Consider the following 7,500-nt stretch of genomic DNA (forward strand, 5'->3'; position numbering starts at 1 on the left):
CCCCCGGCCCCCCCCGGGCCGGCGCCGCCCACCGGGGCCCCCCGGGGGGGCTTTTTATATTTTTAAAGGTTAAACTTCCCCAAAAAAGTTTTTAACAAAAAACCCCCTATTTTTAAAAAATTTTTTAAAGCTAACTTATATTTTTTAATATAAAAATATTTTTTTTTTAAATTTTTTGAATTTTTTTTTTTTTTTTTTTTTTTTTTTTTTTTTTTTTTTTTTTTTTTTTTTTTTTTTTTTTTTTTTAAAAAAAAAAAAAAAAAAAAAAAAAAAAAAAAAAAAAAAAAAAAAAAAAAAAAAAAAAAAAAAAAAAAAAAAAAAAAAAAAAAAAAAAAAAAAAAAAAAAATTTTTTGTTTTTTGTTTTTTTTTTTTTTTTTTTTTTTTTTTTTTTTTTATTTTTTTTTTTTTTTTTTTTTTTTTTTAAAAAAAAAAAAAAAAAAAAAAAATTTTTTAATTTTTAAAAAAAAATTTTTTATATTTATATTTTTTTTTTTTTTTTAAAAAAAAAAAAAAATTTATAAATATTTTTTTTTTATTTATATAATTAATTTTTATATTTTAATAAAATATAATATATATATATATATGAATATTATATTTTATATATAATATAAATATTATATATTATATATATATATTATAAAATATATAATTATATATATATAAATTATTATATTATATATATTATATATATAGATTAATAATAAAATAAAAATAATAATAGAAATAATAAAAATAATAATATAAAATAATAATAATAATGAATAATAATAATAATATATATATATAATATATATATATATAATATATTATATATTTATATAATATTAAATATATATTTTTATTATAATAAAATATATATATATATTTATATATAATAATTATTTTTTAATATATAAATATTAATATATATATATATTATATAATATTTATATATATAATATTTATATATTCTACACATTATTATCTATATTATTTCTTTTATCTACTTCTATCTATTATTTTTATTATCTTTTCTATTATTATTTATATTATTATCATATTTTTTATATATATTTTCATATTATATATTCTTATATACATATTTTTTTTATAAAATATATTTTATATTTTATATATATATATAATATTATATATATATAAAATTTTTATATATATATATATATATATAAAACTAGGGCGAGTCTCCAGGCGGGCCCTCGGCCCATTTCTAATTCCTCGCGACGGGTTCTCGCGAGCTCCATGACCTCCTGGGTCGCCCCCAGGCCTCCTCCCCCCCGGGTTGCTCGAAAGAGACAACCTGATGGGAGGGTAATCCCGGGGAAACGAGCTAGGGGCCATATAGCCTAGGGGCGACCCCGGTTTATGAAGTAACAGGTCCATGTCATCTCACGGTGTAGCCGTTGGTTTGACACGTGGGGGCCCGCAAAATTACCCCATGATCCGATGAAGAGCTTGTTACAAAAAACATCAAACGAGACCCAAGGCACTAGACCCTTTTTTATACTCACGTGTCGTAGTCTTATATGTTTGTTTTGGGATTTTCTCTATGATGCTTTAGGGTGAAAAATACACCAAATAAAAAAAAAGTAGGTTCTTTGGGGACACTCTGACAAATAAAAGGGGGTTCTTCATGGGTAGTGCCCCACACGTCGGGTCTGACCGAAAGTGCTACTGCCAAATGTGTGATATAGAACAAAATAAATATTTTACTCACAAATTCTACAGAGAACTCTCTTTTACTAGGCGATATGCTAACACCAAGTAAAAATAAAAATAAACTTTTATATTTTACATGGGTAACTATCCCAAAAAGGGGTATATATTATATAATCATAATTTTCCCTAATATACAATGATAATATTTCATTGTAACCCGTATATGGGGCCCTCCAATTTGGGAAATCACAACTCCATTAGATCACAATACTTCATTTCAAACCCCCACTCCCTTCCCCCTTTATGTTCCTAGCAGGGTCTTGAACGACCTTTCAAATTAAAATTTTAAAAAAAAATTTTCCCCAACGTTTTCGAGTTTTCAACAAAAAGGCCACAAAATTTGGGGGGAAAAAAATTTTCCAAAGGGCAAATCAGTTAGTTCCAAATCATGAGCTGTGTAGGGGTAAAAGGGGTTTGGCCCAGTATGCGGCCATTGGAAGCCGATTGATAATCACGAGTTTGCCAATCCCCAAACAGTGAAAACCTTTACCCAATGTTTGGATGTGGGTTTGGGGATTCGTTTCCCCCCAATTTTATTTTGGGAAAGGAGTGGGCCCCTTTGTAAAGCGGGTCTTCCTCCTTGGAAAAAACCCCCCGCAGTCTTCAGCCTTGTCTGCCACTCCTTCATGAGGCATTGGGGGTAGGGCCACAGGACGAAGGGGATACCCAAAAAGAACTGAGCGGAGAACGCTATAAGTTTTTGGGGAATTCCCAAAAATCCCTGTCAAAATCTCAAAATCAATATTCCTATTGGGTGCTGTATTCATGATCAATGCTTGACTTTCTTCACAAAAGCCTCTGCAGCCCTTGGACTGTGGGTAAAAGGAGGCTTGACATGACGTGATGCTTTCCCATCACTGAAGGAAAATTTTAAAATTCCTGGGTGGGAAACGATGCCCCACGGTGCACAGGCGAATTGGCACCCCAGTGAATTATTTTTAAAAAACCCACTGCGAGATCCTGCACCCACTCCGTGGGTCCCCACTTCAGTGTGATGGGCCCCAGGGGCTTGCCTTTCCGTCATCTACATTTTTCTGGAACAGGTCCTGCCTTCTTCAGATGGCTGCACCATCGCTGTTCCTCCAACGGTCTTTCCTACCATCAGCTTCAACGGTGTCTCCCTTTGGGGGGCGCTTCTTGGCCCCCACGCCTCGGAACCCCCGGGCCCCCAGGGTTTTCCCCCGGGGGGTTTTTTCTCGGAGGGGTTTAGCCCCCCCCTCCCCAGGGGGTTTCCCGGACGGTTAAAGGGGGGGTCCTCCAGGGGTTTTCCCCGGACGGGAGCTCCTCCAGGTTTTCCCCGGACGGAGCCTCCGGGTTTCCCCGGGACGGCAGCTCCTCCGGGGTTTTCCCTGGGACGGCAGCCCCTCCATTTTGGAGGGACTCCTCCGGGTTTTCCCGGACGGCAGCCCCTCCTTTTCCTGGAGGGGCCCCCTTTTCCCGAGGACCCCGGTTTTCCCCTTTGGGGGGGCCTCCCCTTTTTGGGGCCCCTCCGTTTTCTTCGGAGGCGCTTGTGGCGACCCTGGGAGGCAGCTCCCCGCGCTTCCTGGTAGGCAGCTCTTTGGTGCCCTCAGCAGGCAGCTCCTGGGGCGCATATCGGCAGGCCCCCGGGGCCGCCCTTTGGGAGGCATTTTCCTGTCGCGTCCTCAAACAGGTGCCCCGTGGCAACCGGGGGGGAAACAACAGAATGCTGGGGGGCAAACGAAAGATAGTCCTGAAAACGGGAAACTTATCCTTATGCGTGCTGCCTCTCGTCGGTAAAAATCGTCTTCTTCCCTTTTGACAGGCTTTTCCATCTGTAACGTCTTTCCCCCTTTCCGACGGGCTTATCCCTTTGTACATCCAATGGAGCAATAAGCAAGATCGTGGGGGGTGGGGTGTGGCACTGGCTCCCAGATCTTCAAAAGGGGAAATCTGGTTTCTCAGGGTCCCCTTTCTGGCCCCTTGTGGTTTCTTTCCTTTTCCATTGTACCGGGAAGGGGGTCAAAAAAATACAACAAATTCGGCCCAAAAAAAAAAGTGAAATTCCCTCAATGCAGTGGAGGGGGCGAGTGTGTGTGCGGGGCGGTGCCGTACGTCACGCCGGGGACGTGGGGGGGCAGCCGCGGGCGAGAGAAACAGTCCCTCAAGAAGCTCGCAAGGCATAAAAAAAACCGCTCCTAAGACCTCATATGCTTCGATTAGCAGCTAATATGCCCCTGAGTACAAAACCCTCACTGGCATATAGGCCGAAAAAAACTACACTTCATGCACTGGGAAAAACCCTTTCTGACGGTTTGTTAGGGAGTGGGCCCCAAGGTGAAAGGGGGCACGGGGAGGCGACAGGCCCTGGGGTGAAAGGGGGACGAGGGGGGCATCAGAATGAATAACGTCCTGTGCCATGTTTGTATGCTCACTGTGTAGTGGGTTTGTATATATGTTTGGGGTTTTCTCTATGATGCTTGAAGGTGGGTACACCATAAAATAGGGGTTTATTGGAGATCAGCTCTGCAAAAAAAAAAAGGGGAAATTTTTCATGGTCCGTGCCCCCCACGTGGGGCTGCCCAAGAGTACACTGAACGTTAAAATACGGAGACAAAATAAAAAAAAATTTACTCAAAAAAATGTAAGGGGAAACTCAGCTTTTCATAGGCGATATCTACAAAAATAAAACTTAAAAAAATCTTTTTATTTTACTTGGTGTAACATATACACAAAAGGCAGTATAATATAATTAATCTATAATTATCACAGTATAGTAGATATTGCATTATAACCCCATATGGGGGCATCACAATATGAATCACAATCACATTGGATCACAATCACTTTATTTTCCAAAAACCCAAAATAGACAGCATCCAGGTTTTTGCTTTCCCTAAAGCAAAAAAGGGGGAAATCAATCCCTTTAAAACAGTAGCTTTGGGCCTTTGCAAGGGGACCGAATCTCCAAAACTCTTGAAATCGAGTTCATCCCTGTTCCAGACCAATTGGTCTACTGACTTTTTGGGCTGAATCCCAGAGAAAGGGAAACCCACTAGGTAGTAAAACGCCTGTGACTTCAAGTCCCGCTGCAAAAGGGGTCGACTGAACGGGTTCCCCTAAAGGCCCCCAAAGTCTGAAACTTGGGCCCGGAGACTTTTTGGCCTAAAAAACTTTTGTTTTTCAAAATGCTAAGGGCCCAGAGTGCCAGGGGGACCATTGGAAAATCGGTCAACCCGTTTCCCCCGTTTTGCCCCATGTTTTAACTCTGAATTTCCCATCCATCGGGTGTTAAAAAGTTTGGTGCAAGGACAGCCTTGTTCCCCCCCAATTAAAAAGAAGTTTGTCAGACCCCACCAATTTACAGCACCTAAGAAAAAATTTTTTTGGGTTTCGGGGCCCCCCCCCTTAAAATTTCCCCCCAAAAAACGCCTTTTTGAGGCGATGTAGGGTTTCAAACAAACCCTGACCAAAATCACACGGTGTTCCACAATTCCGAAGCGCTAGTATTTGGTCCATTGTGGCTTGCCAGGAGTGAATCCAATGCTCCATTTGCGACCTTGTATGGTTTTGGTCCGTTTTAAAAAAATGTGGGCTCATGGTGGGTTCGCCTGCTAGGGCGCAGGCGGGGCAATAACCTCATTTCCCTCCTTTTTCCCCCACTTTGCCCCCCAATGGGACCCACAAGCCCCCTTGCTTGCTGAGTGGGAGGGACTGCACCCCTCCCCGTGGCATAATCATTCATAAAGGTAGTTGCTGGTGAATTATCTGGGGGGAGGAGGGATGGCAAGGCCCACCTCCCCCGAACCGCCCAAGTACCCCAGGGTAGCTAAAGGGCAGAAGTTGGTACGGAGCCTGGGTGTGTCCACACGCCAGTGGGCCATGGCTCCGTACCTCTGGGGCCTCCTGCTGCTCCGAGGTCCCCACAGTTTAGCCTGGGACTGCAAGGTGCCTAGTATTCATGGGTGGCCACGAAGAGGCACTGCAGAAGTCTCGATGGCGTAGAGGCTGTGAACTAGCAGGGGAAACTTTTGCAGAGCTGCTTTCTTTTTCGCACTAGGCTAGCCAATGGTGGCAGCAACAAACAAGAAGGCATGCAAGCACTTAACACTATCTAGGCTACCACACCGTCGCTTCACATCACCTTGCGCATGAAGCACCCACCCTCATCTTTATAAGTAACAATATCATTAACATTATTGTTTCCATCAATATTATTATCATTATTATTACTATTAATACCATTGTTTTTTGTGTTTTGTTATTGTTTTTATTATTATCATATGTGTATTTTTAAATTTATAATTATTATTACCACTACAATTACCAATATAATCAATATTATTGTGGAGCATAACATTATTGGGGTTGGAAAAGTTTCAGAATTCAGATGAACATCCTTTTGCTTACCCATATGGTTATAATCTGATTGCTGAAATTAAAATGATTCAAAATATAAGAAACAAACAAATTAATGAATTAAAGTTACATCAAAGAATAAACTTATGAGTACATGGCAATATTATACATGTTCATAACTGATAAATACATAACACTTAATATAAAGAAATTTAGTATCACAAAAACATCAAATTATAGGGTAATTATTTCAGGTCACCGAAAATGATGATTTTGTAGCTGGTTCCTTATTTTCATGAGTCTTCTACTCACTTAATGGCCAGCGAACATTATGTTCACTGTCTGGATTGTGAGAAGCCTTATATAAGTACTTCTACAGTGAAGCGTAACACCTCAGATGGCTACGAGCTTAAATAATATATTCTTTGATATGACATTAAATGAATGTATAATTATCCCAATAGCATAGTCTATCTTTGGTATAAACTTATAACCATTAACTTTGTTTTACACATTATGCTTTGTTAGTGAAGGAATAACTCAAGTAAATTTCACAAGCAACCTAAGGCTCGTGTCCTTTCGCAAATAAACAGATTTATAACATATGTCTGGTCATTACAGTTATTGTTATTATTACTATTATTATTATTATTATTATTGCTATTATTATTATTATTATTATTATTATTGTTATTATTATTATTATTATTATTATTATTATTATTTATTTATTTATTTTTTATTGTCATTATTATCATCATAATTATTCTTATTGCTTTTAGTATCAACATTACTATCATTATCAATACTACAGTTAACATTATTATCATTATCCAATCATTATTAACATCCTCACCATTGTTATGATCATTACAATTACGGCTATTTGTTGTTGTTGTTGTATTTATTGTTATTTCAATCATTGTTGTTAATACTTCTATACTACTATTATCACTATTGTTGTTGTAGTTGTTATTATTGATATTGTTATTATTACTATCATGTTTTATTATCATCTTTTTCATTGCTATTGTTATTATTACAATTATCACTATCAATATCGTTACTATTATCATCATTATCATCGTTATTGGAATTGTTTTTATTAATTACAATATTATTATTTTTTAAAATCATTAATATTATTTTTATCATTATATTTTTATTGGTAGTAGTCATAGCAGTATTATATTATTAGCATTGGTTATTATTTCTTTTATTAGTAGTAGTATTATCAATAATATTAGTATTACTTTTATGGTTATCATTATTGTCACTATTATTATCATTATTGTTGCTATTATTATCATTATCATTACTGTTGTTGTTGTTGTTGTTGTTTTCACCAATATTATTAGATTTATTAGTGCTACTACTACTATCATTCTTCTTTTACCATTATTATATAATCACTAATAGCACCACCATGGATATCATCAGCAGCAGCAGCATTGCAGAAATCC

The sequence above is a fragment of the Penaeus monodon genome, chromosome 7, assembly GCF_015228065.2.
Source record: "Penaeus monodon isolate SGIC_2016 chromosome 7, NSTDA_Pmon_1, whole genome shotgun sequence".
NCBI lineage: Eukaryota > Metazoa > Arthropoda > Malacostraca > Decapoda > Penaeidae > Penaeus > Penaeus monodon.